Below are 14,916 nucleotides of genomic sequence, written 5' to 3' on the forward strand. Positions count from 1 at the left end.
TTAGGTGGCAGTTTCTTGAGTTTCTGCAGCCAAACAGAAAGCCAGTGACCTAGAGGTCAGTTTCTGATGACAAGCCTCTCTGTACTTTGGTTGATACTCAGAGGTCAATGGGGCCTTTCCTTCAGCCCATATTCATAGCTTTTAAAGCTTGATGGGGGACCCATTAGAGCCACCAAACTGGTCAGCCTTTTGGAACCCTCCATACCCCAGTGAGGCCTCTAGGTAGAGGACGTTAGTGAAAAAGCACTAAATGGGGTGCTCATTTTAAAAAAACCAATTTATAATAGATTGGTTGAGATGAAAATGCACCGACACCATTTTTCTGAGACTTGTGTCACTTTCTGGATGCTTGTGGGTCTGCTTTTCCTATAGCTCCATAACTTTAACTTTTTAAGGACATCTATAATGTATTTGGTTGGTAGTCTATGCTCAGTGCATAAAAACTTAATAGATTCTGATACTAGGGGTTCATGGTTATTTTCCTCTAAAGCTAATGACTGTTTAGAAACTCTCTGGATATACAGTATTTACTGATGTACTTGGCTAGTTGACATAGAAGATTGCCATAGTACAGGTCTCGGTTGGTCACATATGCATTATTAAAGGACAATGGTTTGTTCAAGCAAGAAGGTAGTGGAGATATATATTTTTAAAGCACTTTAAATCATACATGTTACATATGGATTTGTCTTTTTTGTTTTTTTTTTCTTTTTGGTATCCCCAGCACTTAGCACAGTGCTCGTCACACAGTAAGCACTTAATAAAGGCTTCTTGATAGATGGCGTCGTATTAAACATGTACATTTCTATGATTTATAAAGGTTATAGATTAGAATTCTGGGGAAACTTATGGCATGGTCTCCAACCAAAATTACTTTAAAATTCTTTGAATAGTCATGTAAATGTCATTGCTTTTCATTGTCCCCCTGCCCACCTCCTTTTGTTTTCCCCTAAAGATGGCAAACACTCACCTGTTGCCAGTGGTGCCTTCTCTGTGCTGCCATGGAATGGTTACTGGCTGTTTTCTCCCTGGAGCCTGTTGTCTCAGGGTTGGCAAGGGGGTTTCTTTATATGATGAAAGCAATCATAAGCACTCAAAGCAACTTTATTTCTCTGACAGGAAAGACATGAATTTCTGTGGCCACATTTCATACTTTGGTGTACTCATTGCTGCAAAGCAGCTTAAATCTGGGACTGATTTTAGTGAGAATAAAAATAATAGCTAACATTTATATAGCTCTATGTGCCAAGTGCTTTACAACTATCTTATTTGATTCTCACAACAATCCTGAGAGGTAGGTGCTGTTATTATCCACATTCTACAGATGGAGAAACTGAGGTTAAGTGACTTGCCCAGGGTCTCACAACCAGGAGGTGTATGAGGCTGGATTTGAACTCAGGTCTTCATGAACCCAGGCCTGGCACTCTATCCAGTGTACCACCTATTTGCAGCAAGAGAGAGCCTTCAATACTGGACAAAGGAATGGCGGAGGGAACATTTCTTATTGGTCCAAGCCTCAGGAACCTGCCTTCTCAAACTGTGTGTCTGTGACTTTATTTATTGGCCTAGGAAGCTTTTGGAGGGTCAATATGTAGGCTCAAGAGAAGCCCAGCTAGAGCAAAGGTTTTAAGAAATTAACCCAGTTATTTTTTGAAGGATGCCTGAGGGAGGAAAGGTAAGATCTCACAAATGGCCACATTATTTGGCAAGTGAGGGACTGAGGCAGTTACTTGAACGTTGGACCTTAACTGTGTAGACAGTGTCCCTCAATCTGAGCCATGAAGGCAGCCAGGAGATTCTAAATATAGCTGAAGGTACCGGCAACTTGGATTAATTATAAACAGGAAGGATTTGTAAATATATCTTTTAAGCCTGCAATGTGACAATATTAGCTAGCCAGATGAAAAGGTGAACTTGGACTTTGTCTCCCTAACTGACCCTTTGAGCCTGCTCTGTCCTAGTGATGCCAGCTTCTTAATGGTGGGGTTGAAAAATCACAGTGTAGGTTAGCCCCGGGGTGCTGTAGCTGTGACCTTTAACGGTTGAAGATGTTGTACTGTCAATATGAGATTTTTATTTTTAAAGTATTACAGTAAAGTAGAGAATTTGGGAGTGAAGACTAACTTCTACCAGGGGTGAATGTCTTATAAAGCCCAGATCTGACCAATTGAAATCCTTATACAGAAACCTTCAGTGACTTCGTATAGAATAAGGTGATACAAAACACATTACCTGGCATTTAAGGCCCTCCACACTTGGCTCAACGTACCTTTCCAGACTTATTCCACATGACCCCTTTTTACATAGCCTTATATTCCTGCCAAAATAGACAACTAATTATTCCCTGAACATGACATGCCAACTCCCACCACCATACATTTGTGGAGGTCATCCATCTGTGCCTAGAATGTACCACTTCTCTTTGTCTTTCTCAACTCAAGTGCTAAGCCTTTATGAATTTCTTGAATTACTTTAATTCTTTTTTTTGGGAGGCAACTGGGGTTAAGTGACTTGCCCAGGATCACACAGCTAGTAAGTGTCTGAGGTCAAATTTGAACTCGAGTCTTCCTGACTCTAGGGATGGTGCGCTATCCACTGCACCACCTAGCTGCCCCATGAATTACTTTCTCTAATTTCCAACTTCCTCATGCCCAGATGAAAGCGATCTTTCCACTTTCAGCTTTTCCTAGAGCACTATGTTGGGATCTCCCCTGCACTTCCATCACACTTTGCTTTGTATTATACTTAGCTGAGAGCATGTTGTATTGCACTCACCTCCAGTAAAAAAGTTTCTTGAGGGCAGAAGCTGACTTTAAAAAAAAAAAAACAAATTATCACCCAGCCTTGCATTTAGTAGACCCTTAATAAATGTTTGCTGAATGAATCAATCTCATCTAGAAAAGCTTTTTAGTACTTCCTTGATCTTTTGTTTCTGTTTAAAATAATCCATTTTATTTCAGTTTCTAGGAGAGGCAAACCAAGAGCATAGCTGCCTAATTAAGTGGCTTTTTAGAATCCTAAAAATTCTTGTTCTGGCTGTGATTATTTGCTCTGGTCTTCAAATGCATCCTGAGAAAGCAAATAAAGGATTTCTGCTGCAGCTGGTATCATGCAGTCCTTTCTGCCCACAGCTTCAAAAGCTATGCCTTATTATCATTTGTAGATAAATCATATTTTTCTGAGCCTTTGATTTTCATTCTCTTTCCTAAAACACTGAAAATCTTATTATTTATTACTCTTTGTTTTCACCCACTTCTATTTCTAAATGGTTGGGTTTTTTCTATTTGTAAATTACAAATAAACAATTGCTCCCATGTATATAGATTCATGTATTTAATGAAATATAACTTTAAGGGCAACAGGAGTTTTACTGAGAAGAACAAATTTTCACCTGAACATCGTTAATATTTTAAAGGGTTTTACACTATTGCTGGAAGGTCACTATGATCTTGAGGGCCAATATTTTATCTCTGTAATGATATTGGCTTCTATCTTCTTGCCATTTTCCATTCATTTAATAGCTTCTTGTTTTATTCTCTTTTATCTTTTATGCTTCCTTTTCAATTAAATCTTTAAGAAAATGGCCAAGGGAGTATTAAATTAGAACTTTAGAATGAATAAATAAAACCCCTTCAGTACTTTAATACAATTGACTTTATTTGTATCGGTATCTCCTTGGTAAATCTTGGTCTCATATCTTCTGAAACTGGATGATTTCTGGTGCAACAGACATTTAAGTGCCCACTGGGTCTATGTAAGCACTGAAGAAAAGGAAAGGGGTAAGAATGGGAGTGATTGCTGGGTCATGCTGTGTTGACTCATCCAGAATTTCAAGCTGAATAGCTGTACGCATCAGCGAAACTGTTATCTTATGTTACTACCAGAAGCAGAGGGTGATCTGGAAAGAACACTGCATTGCCTATAGTCAGAGGACCTGAATTCAAATCCCAGCTCCTGGCCCCTAGGCAAATCTTCAGACTTTTCAGTTTCCTCCTCTAAAATAAGAGGGATAGACTAGATAATACCTACTGTCCCTTCTAGCTCTAAATCCTAGGAGTAACTACTACACAGCACCCCATTGTTGGAATTTTTGATCATTTCTGATTGTACTTATGTTGCAAGGTGTTAGATAGCATTGTTAACTAATGTAACCAGTGTTTCCTTTTATTGGTTAAAAAAGTTTTAAAAATGCATTTGGTAATGTTGGAAATCAAGGTTCCATTTATTTAATTGGCTTACAGGGGGAGAGTTGTTTATTCAAAGTTGAAAATGAATTCTAGAAATAGGTTAATTGTTACTGGTACAGTTAAGAAAGCCCCCAGGGATTCTTCCATACACAGGTGGTAATGGATGATTTAAAGGTATTGGATATAATCTGCTCTAGTTGGAGGAATTGTGGCATAGTGTATAGAGAACTGGCCTTGGAGCAGCCCCAAAGACCTGGGTTCAAGATCCTCCTTTGATTCAAACTGTGGCCCTGAGCAGGTCTCTCTAAGACTATAAACTGCAAAAGCAGAGAAAGTGCTAACTCAACAGTTATAGGAGTGTTTTTTTTTTTCATCTGGGAGTTCTCTGTACCAATAAAATCATTGGCCCAGTCCCTATCCCTCTACTCCTTGTGTTATCTGAGCATAATGGCTTCTAATTAACAGACAACATAATTCTAAGTTTTCTTAGTTTTGGCAAAATCCATAAGATCACTTTGAGGACATTTCATTCAGCCAAATATCCTTAATGAGATCTTTTGTAGCACAGCAATATTGTGTAATTTTTAAAAATTGAACTTAAATGTTCAGCAAATTTAAAATTTATGTATTTCCAAAGAATTCTTGAATAGCTGGCTTCATACTCTGTTGGTGATTAACCTATGCAACCCTTAGTTTCATGTAAAGGCCATGTAACTAAAGTATTTCAGAAGAAGATTTGATCATCAGGATTATACCATGTTCCAAGTTTAGGGGTATGCTGGAAAACCAAACATTTTCTCAAGTCTTCAAAACAATGACCTGTACCATACTATCAGAGTACATTTTATTCCTTTACCCTGAATTGTTATTAGACTGGCTATAAAATAACTTGCAAATACACAACACTTCTAACTTTAAAAATTACTTTGCATAAAACGTCTCATTTTATCTTTATACCAACAATGTGAGAGTTAGAACATGCATCATGTGTATTTTAAAAATGAAGAAATTGAGTCACAGAAAGGTGCAATCTTTCTCAAGTTTCCCCAATTAGTTAATGGGAAGTGTGATATATAGTAGAGAGAAAAGTGAGTTTAAGGTCAGAAGACCTGTTTGTAAGTTCCAGCTCCACCTCTTAGTAGCCATGAGACCTTGAGCGAGTAACTTCATCTCTTTCAACCTTAGTATCCCCATCTGTAAAATATAAATATTAATACTTGCATTGTCATAGGCTTTTTTTGTGAGACTCATGTGAAATAATAATGTGCACTCCTTTGTAAGTGCTATATAAATGTCGATTATTACTAGAGAGGCAGTGTAGCATCAGGGATAAAGTGTTCTACTTGAAGTCAGAAAGACTTGGATTCAAATCCTGCCTCTGAGTGACCATAGGCAAATTGTTTAATCTTAGATAATCCTCCAAGACTGAAGTTATGGAGGAGTTAAGGATAAAGGTGGAGGAAGTCCTCAGAGGTCCCCCAGTATATTATTATTCACAACCAAGTCAGAATTTAAACCTGGTCCCCAGCTGTTGTGCAAACATTAAGCTTTTTACAAATGACCATTCTGCTAAATGTGCCTTCACTCCTGAGTACAATCAAACTTACCAGGTCTGTGCTACTTTTCTTCTGTTTTGTCATAATTCACAAAATAATATAAAAAACTCTGTTATCTGTGTTAATAGATACTAGATCACCTGAAGGGGTGGCTAATACTTTAAAACAGTCATTTTTCATTTTTGCCTGTGTATGACTACATACAAAGCCAATCAGATGTATAGTCCCTTTCTCACCCCCCACAAGGGATCTTCTAGGAAATGGAGGGGAAGAACAAGGTTGAGGATAATTCACTTGAGAAAAATGTCAAAGGTTCTTGTGTATCTGATTATTTGATGCTGGAATCCCTGCCATGCTAGTCCTTTTTGTCTTCCACAAGGCTCCCATTAATTACTAGCTCCAAAGAAATACAAAACAGTTTCTTAGCTGTTCCGTCCTTAAACTTGATTTTGTGAGCTCTCTTTCCTGTTTATGGTATAGTGAGAAAGCAGTTACCACAGATGCCAAATACCCTCCTACTAGTGCTGCTATCAAATTCTTATCCAATTTGTGTTTTAGACCTGTGGCCTGATTGCTATGGAAACCTCATTATTTAAAAAAAAAAGAAGAGGCAAGAAATGGAGCATTGAAGGATGAACTATTAGCATGTGATGTGGGGGAGTAAGTTTTTCTCCCTCTAAGTATTAAAAATAAATGATTGTTCTATGCTAGTTTTCTTATGTTTTAGATGAAGAATTGATGACCCTTTATCTACTTCAAAGTGGTGAAGAAGAGGAGGCTTTAAGCTTTGTAAGATTCAATAAAGTGTGTGTGTGTGTGTGTGTGTGTGTGTTTCAAAAGATGTGTATAAAGAAGTCCAGTGCTACAGTGAATTAATTCTTTTGTTGCATTTTGGGTTTTATCAGCACCGTTTTCTGCCTTCTGTGCTGAGAGATATATTTATTTTCATGCCCTGAGTTTCCCAGTTTCCCCTTCCTCTGGTTAAAGTGTCTAGGATGCAGGCCTTTGGGGGGAAAGGCCCTGCAATAGGTTAAGGAAATTAAAAGTTTACTCTTAGTTGTCTCACTTTGGTTTATTCCTTAATGAACTGGATGGATTATTTTTGTTGTAATTGTTACATTGATTAATGACATTTGATTACTTTCCATTTTAAAATAAAATAACATCCAAAAAGTCGTCTTATGGTATTAACTGGGTGTTGGGGCAATAGGAAGAGGGATTGTGGATCAGTCTTAATGTAGTTCTTGAAGCCTAGCCAGCTTGTTAGACCAAAGTCAAACAAATTCTGAAGACCACACACATCCCTGCATGGTTCTCTCCTAAATTCCAGCATGGCTTGGACTTTTGTCCAAGGAGAGCTCAGGAATAATGATGATCTAGGGAAGGCAGGCAGGAGTGGAATGAACTCTTTTTTCTTAGAAGTGTGTCTCATGCACTGTCCTATAGCCTTTGAAAACAGCAGAATGCCCCTCCCTGACCTCACTCCCTAATAACTCAACCTGCTACTAGCAAAACACAGACTTGAAGAAAATCCAGGGCTGGCCTGAGACTTACCCAGCATCGTATGTACTCTTATATATACAGAGCTCCTCTTATAGAATTGTTGTTGTCCATTGTTCTGTCTGGAAGAGACCCAATGACATCAGGAGGATGATGTCTTGACTTGCAAATGAATTGGATTTAAGTTAGGCAGGGCTATGCAAAGTCATCAGCCTCTCTCCTTCCTCCAGAGTCATCTGAGTCCAGTGGCAAGACATAGGTCAGGAGGACAGGTGATGGCCCTGAATGCAGTGAGAAATCTTGGCCTTTTAAGATAAGATCTTTTCCAGGTCTCAATTTCTCTGAGGCAACACCCATTTAATGATTAAGGGTAGGTAAGAACTAAAGCAAAAGATGGCCTAGTTTGCCTTCTCAAAAGAATCAGTCTGGGAGGGGAAGACCCTCAGGGTTCCTGGCCAGAACACAAACAATTGTATTTACACTCTGCACCATAAAAACCCAAACAATGAGCAAGTGAAGCTTGGGCTGTGACCTATTATTGGGCAATCAGTGAGGGCCTGATTGATTTGGGTTTAAAGACATAGTCAAGTAGCTCCATTTGAAATCCAATGAGCTTTGAAAAGCCTGTTTTTCAGAGCTATATTTCAAAAAATCACAAATGAAAACTATCTGAGACAAAAGAGTTAATTGTCCCAGTTTTTCTGGGAAAAAAGAACCAACCAATGATAGAATACATAAGGAAGAAAAAATGATAGAATAAATAAGTAGGGAAGAAAAAAACAATGATAAAATAAATGGGGAAGAAAAAAAATCTAGCCCCTAAATCTCAAGATGTCTTACAAAGTATAGGCAATCAAAATGTATATTCCTTTGGACAGAGCACCTACATGTAAGGGTATAACTCTCCATTTGGAAAGAGGGAGAGGAAAATGAGGAGGAAGAGAAGGAAGAGAAGGAAGGAAGGAAGAGAAGGAAGGAAGGAAGGAAATGAATAGCTGCTTACAGATTATTATTCATCCTTTGTTCTTGAAGAGGACCAATGACATCAGGAGGGTGATATCTTGCCTTGTAAGAGAATTAGATTCAGGTGAAGCAGGACTGTGAAAAGTCATCAGCCTCACTCTTTCCTCCAGAGTCATGGGAGTCCAGTGGCAAGATGTAGGTCAGGACAGCTGACAATACCCCCCTGCCATATAGAATATAAGTTCCTTGAAGGCAAGGGTAGTTTCATTTTTGTCTTTATATATCTACCACCTAGCATAGTACCAGGCACATAGTAGGTGCTTATTAAATGCTTCCTGTAAGTGATGTATACACACACACACATACATATACATATATACATATGTATGTATAATATGTGTGTTATGTATAATATATACATATATATGTAATTTGTTCCTTGTTACCTAATTTTCAACAAGCAAGTTTGAAGACTTCTGATTTCCATTATTCCATCTTGCCTCCATCTACGACTCCCACCCCCCACCCCAAATAGCTTACAAATAAATAGTAAAGCATCACCTCAAATTATAAAATTATGTAGTGACGTTTGGTGCCACACATTGGACGTAACTTTCTACGTGAAAATTACTAAATGAAAGGTCACATTTTTTAAGTGAAATAAAAAAAGCTTGACTAGAGCTTGAAATACAAATGTATATATGTGTGTGTGTGTGTATACACACACACACACACACACACACACACACACACACACATGCAGATATATAATGAATTAAAACCCTCATGGATTTTTTTTAAAGTACCTTTTGACTAAACACTGACTACCTAATGTGACTTAAATCAAGCTTTTCTTTACCTGACCGGTCCTATTTGTGAAGAAAAGTGCTTTTCACATCTGGACAGTAATATATGAGTCACCATGACCATACCTTGCCTTTCACATTAACACAAATACTCGGTAAACAAAACAAAGTAACAAAAGCTTAAGCTAAGTTTTTGGGTTATACTTTGATTAAAGGAAAGAACACAATGATTTTTTCCAGCTGAGGCTATTTGTTATGGCCTAATTTCCTAATAGTAGCTCCTTAAAATCCTGTAGCATTTTGTGCTGTTTACTCAATATGCATTTGTAGCCTGCAACTGGATTCAACAACAACACAACAACAACAACAACAACGACAAAAGTGTCATGTTTACCATCAAGAACCTATTATGTGCAAAGCAAGAGGCAGTAGGGTGGACTGTATAGAGAGATGACTTCAGAATAATGAAGGCCTGGGTTCAAATGCTGCCTCTTGATGTACTGGTCAGGTACTTGACAGGGCCCCTGGCAACCGTCAGAAATGGCAGAATAGTTGCTGAACCACATTGGTAGAGAAAGACTTCCTCACTGTGAACTCCCTACACTGATGAAATCCCAGGTCTGGACAAAGAGTGTCCAAACAATTATGTTAGAGTATATGAGGTATGAGGAATGCCCTTGAGCCTTGCAATCCAGAGACAGGAGATACATACACACTTGTATGCATGCATGCATGCATGTATATGTGCACACACACGTATGTACACTTACATATATTTAGCCAATAAATATGTATCAAACTCCTTCTATGTTCCCAGGCACATCCCCTCTGCTGAGCACCAGGTATACAAAGAAAGACAAAAGACAGTCCCTAATGTCAAAGAGCTCACAGTCTTAATGAGGAAGATAACATGTAAATAACTATGTACACAAGACAAGATAAATTAGAAATAATTATCATAAGGAAGACACTAGAAATAAGGGAGATTGGAAAAGGCTGTCTGTAGAAGGTATATATACATACATATATACATATATGTATATGTGTATGTGTGTGTGTATATATATGTATATATACACATACACACACTCTCTCTGCATATCTATCTATCTATCTATCCACATGGCTTAGAGGAAACCGAGAAAGCCAGGAGGTAAAGATGAGGAGGGAGAGGATTCCATGTATGGGGATGGCCACTGAGTCAGGAGATAGGGTGTTAGGAACAGTCCTTGTTTGAGGAAGAGATGGTAAGGCATAAGGTATGACAACCCTGGAAAGGTGTGAGAGGATAGGTTTTGAAGGGCTTTTGACGCCAATCAGATAATTTTACATTTGATCTTGGAGGTGATAGGGAGTTGCTGGAGTTTATCGAGTAGGGAAACATAGATAGATTTGTGATTTAGGAAGATCCCTTTGGTAGCTGATTGGAGGATGGATTGGAAAGGGGAGAGACTTGAGGCAGGGAAGAAAACCGGTAGGCTATTGCAATAGTCCAGTCATGAAGTGATTAGGGTCTGCATTAGGACAGCGGCAGCGTCAGGGGAGATAAGAGGGAATACATAAGAGGTGTTACAAAGACAGAACCAACAGACTTTGGCAACAGATTAATATGGTGGGATGGGGTGAAAGAATGAGGCGTCAAGGATGACACTTAGGTTGCAAGCATTATTGACTGGGAGAATAGTGGTACCCACAACAGTGATAAGGAAATGTCAAAGACGGAAGATTCGGGGGAAAAGATGAGTAAAGCTTCAGACATGTTGAGTTTAATAAGTCTACTGGACATCCAATTCAAGATATCTAATAGGCAGCTGGAGATGTCAGACTGGAAGTCAACAGAGATATTAGAGCTAGATAAGTAGATTTGAGAATCATCAGTGTTAAGAGATGATCATTGAATCTGTGGGAGTTGAGATTTCATTTGATGAAGTAAAATAGTATAAAGGGAGAATAGAAGGTCTAGGATGTAGTCCTATGGGACACCTACTGTTAGCAGGCCTGACCTGACTGAACATGCAACGAATGTTATTGAGAAGGAAAAGTCTAAAAGGTAGGACTCCCAAAAACCTGGAAAGAGGAGAGTTTCTAGGAGAAGAGAGTGAACAACAGTGTCAAAGGCTGTGGGGAGGTCAGGAAGCTGAAGATTATGAAAAGGCCATTCAATTTGTCAATTAAGAGATCATTGGTAACTTTGGAGAGAACAGTTATGGTTGAATGGTGAGATCAGAGCCAGACTATAGAGAGTTAAGAAGAGAATGAGAGGAAAGGTAATGGAGGCACCTATTATAGACAGCTTTCTTAAAGGGTTTGGCCACAAAAGGGAGGAGATCTATGGGATGACAGTAGGAAAAAATGAATCAAGTGAAGGTTTTTTGAGAGTGGAGGGAGGCAAGTAGGCAACTGTAAGTTGACTGTAACAGATTGAAGGTAAGTGAAGAGTGGGAATGATAGACGAAGGACAATCTGTTGGAGAAGATGGGATGCAACGGGGTCACTTGTACATATAGTGGAGTTTGCCTTAGCAAGGAAAAGGGCAATCTCAAAATGTGAGACAGAGATGGGAGAGGAGACAGTGGCAGAAGGTGTCTTGGTGATATGAGATGAGGAGGAGGGGTGAAGAAACAACTCTTGGCAAATGGTCCTATTTTTTTCTGTAAATTATAAGATGAGGTTTTCAGCTGAGAGGGTGGAGAGAGGGAGAGCCAAGGGAGGTTTGAGGAGAAATGAAAAGGTTTGGAAAAGCCACTATGGGGAGTGGGATAATGAGTTCATAAGAGACGTGTAGAAGGATTGTCCAGTGTCAATGAAGGCCCAATTGAAGTTGCATGATGTAAATTTTGTAGTGGACCTAGTCAGAATAATCGTGTGATTTTATCTACTTATATTCATTGATATATGTAGAAGTGAAGGTGGCAGATAGTGGGAATCATCCGAGGTTGAGGCTTGGCAGGGTATAATTGGCAATATGATAAGGGAGTCAGGGACTCAAGAAAAGAGGAGAGTCAAGAGTTGAACTGGTTCACTGAAAGGTCAAAATATGGAAAGGAGGAGAATATAGCTATGGTAGGGGTATATATACATAATACATGTATGCATATATTTACATATATTCACACACATATGTATATATGCAATACATATGTATAAATATATGTATGTGTATATATGCATGTATCTTTCTCTGTCTTTGTGTCTCTCTCTCTGTTTTTCCTTCTCTTTCTCTCTCTGTATCTCAGATGAGGGGATGCCTAGACTTTCCAGTAAGGTAATATAATGGAACTACATTTGCTTTGAGTACCAGAACTTGAGTCATGCCTGATAATGGAAGGCCAGGACTTTGAATTTCTGGAAGTTGCTCAGCCAGATGTGAGGAGACATCATTATGATGAGGAAGAAGAAGAAAAAGGAGGGAACACAAGGTATTCTGAGAGCTCCCGATTCATTCAGCTGGCCAGAACTGAAGCCGAAGGCTGAGTAAGACAAGCAGGCTTGCAATGAAGTCTTAGGGGGATGAGCAAGCAGAGAGCTCACAGGACATTGCACTATGGGAGATTATCCCCAGTAGCAGGCAGGAATGACATCTGGATCTTCTCCAGTTTGGAAGCTTTCATTTGGATTTTGTGGAAAAGTAGAGAGTGAAAATTCATTTATTTGGGTTCATAAGTTCCTAAAAGGTTTATTTTGTTTCCTTCCATTTTCCAAATAAAAGTAGTTACTGAATCCAAGCTTAGTCCAGTAATAACTGAGTATCTAGACTCCAATTGACTTTAGAGGTTCCCCAGCTTCATAATGGGGATGGAGGATATACTTATCAGAAAATGATCTTCTCAAACCCGAGACCAAGACTGAGAGATGTTAGCATAGGCTGTCACACAGGTGAGACCTATTTATCTAACTAGCTAGCTCTAAGAGCTCCAAGTTCTATAAATAGGCAGTAGGGGAATAGACAGAACACAAAGTAGCAGCAACTAAAGGTCAGATGAGTGGTACAGGTCAGAGAATCTACCAGTGTTGGGCTTTTTGCAGCCGCTCAAAATTTATTCTGCAGCAGTTTGTTTCTATTTATAAAGACTTAGCCTGATGATGTGATCAGCTGAACAAATATTTAAATGGTAGTATAAATGCGTGTTATACTGTCAACTTAAAATAAACACAGGGACCAAATTTGAGAACATTTGATGAGGACTTCACAGGAAGAGGGAGATTAATGATATAGTCTCCAAAGTCTTTATAGAAGAAGTGGGACATGAGTAGGACCTTGAAGGATGATAGTATTTCAGACCATTGGAGGACACTACAGAGAGAGGGAATGAAAGGGAAGAGACAGAGCTGTGCATGGTGAGCTCTGGGAATGATGAGTAGAACAATTTGAGTGGAGAACAGAGTTTTGGTAGGAGAACAAAAGTTGGAGGAATAGGTTAGGGGCAAGTTATGCAGGGTCTTGGATACCAGTCTAAATAATTTTCACTTTGTTCTTTTGAGGATGGAGAGTCACTAGAGTTTTTTTGAGTAGAGGGATGAGGAATGGAAAACTCTTTTAGGAAATTTAATCTGGCAGAGATGTGTATGATGGGTTAGACTAGGGAGAGACTTGAGCCAGGGGAACAAATTAGAGAATTGTTCAAATATTATGTGCAGGAGACTATAAGGGCTTTGTCTACAGTCGAAATGGAAATTAAGAAAAGGAATTCAAGAGCCCTAATAAAGTTAGAGTGACAGGGACAACTGAATTTTATGATGTCTGGTAGTGGCCTTTTTTGTTGTTAATCAGGTTTTTAATTAAAAAATTACATGACAACTTTATTATAAATTTAAAAGGAATAGCAAGTTTACTTTTGCAGATTCATGTGTAATCATTTTTTATTATTCTACTAGGTTGTGGAAATACTTGTCTTATTTCAGAAATTAAAAATAAAAGTAACAACTCGATACTATAAATATAATTTTAAAAAAGCAGTTTTTACCCTTAGTTTGACAAATACAAATAGGGCTGTGAGAATGCCCAGCTTGTCAGGTTCATGAAGATGCTGCCTAAGAGAATATTTTGTTTTTTCTGAGTTTTTTTTCTTTTATTGCTTAAAGTTTTTGATTCACAGAGCCACCAAAAGAAGGATCTTGGAAGTCATTTAGTCTAGTCCAAAACCCTTCTGGTGGGGGAGACTGCATGACCAACACGTGGTCATGTATACTCTCCTTGAAGACTTCCAGGGAGGGGGAGCCCACCGATTCTCAAAGTAGGTCCATTAAACTTTTGCATATCTTGATGGCTTTTCTTTATATTGAGCCTAGATCTGCTTCTCTGAAACTTCTAGCATTTACTGTTGGAGCCAATAAAAACAAGTGCGGCAGCCAAGCCGAACAAGTCTAATTCATCTTCCCCATATTATATCTTGAATCACAAATACTTGAAGACAGCTAAGTCTTCTCTTTTCCAAGTCAAACATCCCCAACTCATCCAATAGATGTTTATATATGGCATGGTCTCCAATTATCTTGCCATTCTAGTTGCCTCCTTCTTGAAGTACTTCTAGCTTATGGCATGTCTTTCCCAAAGTACGGCATTCAGAATTGAACATAATACTCAAGATTTAGGGCAGCTAGGTGGTACAGCATACAGAGTGCCAGGACTTGAGTCAGGAAGTCTCATCTCCCTGAGTTAAATTTGGCCTTAGACACTTACTAGCTGTGTGACCCTGGGCAAGTCACTTAACCCTATTTGCCTCATCTTCCTCACCCGAAAAAAAGAGCAGGAGAAGGACACAGCCAACCACTCCAACATCTTTGCCAAGAAAACCCCAAATGGGGTCATGGAGTTGGACACGACTGAAAAACAACTCAATAACAAAAGCTCAAGATTTATGTCAGAGAGAGTAATTGATAGCTAGCATTTATATAGTGCTTTAA

The sequence above is a fragment of the Trichosurus vulpecula genome, chromosome 1 (assembly GCF_011100635.1).
Source record: "Trichosurus vulpecula isolate mTriVul1 chromosome 1, mTriVul1.pri, whole genome shotgun sequence".
Lineage (NCBI taxonomy): Eukaryota > Metazoa > Chordata > Mammalia > Diprotodontia > Phalangeridae > Trichosurus > Trichosurus vulpecula.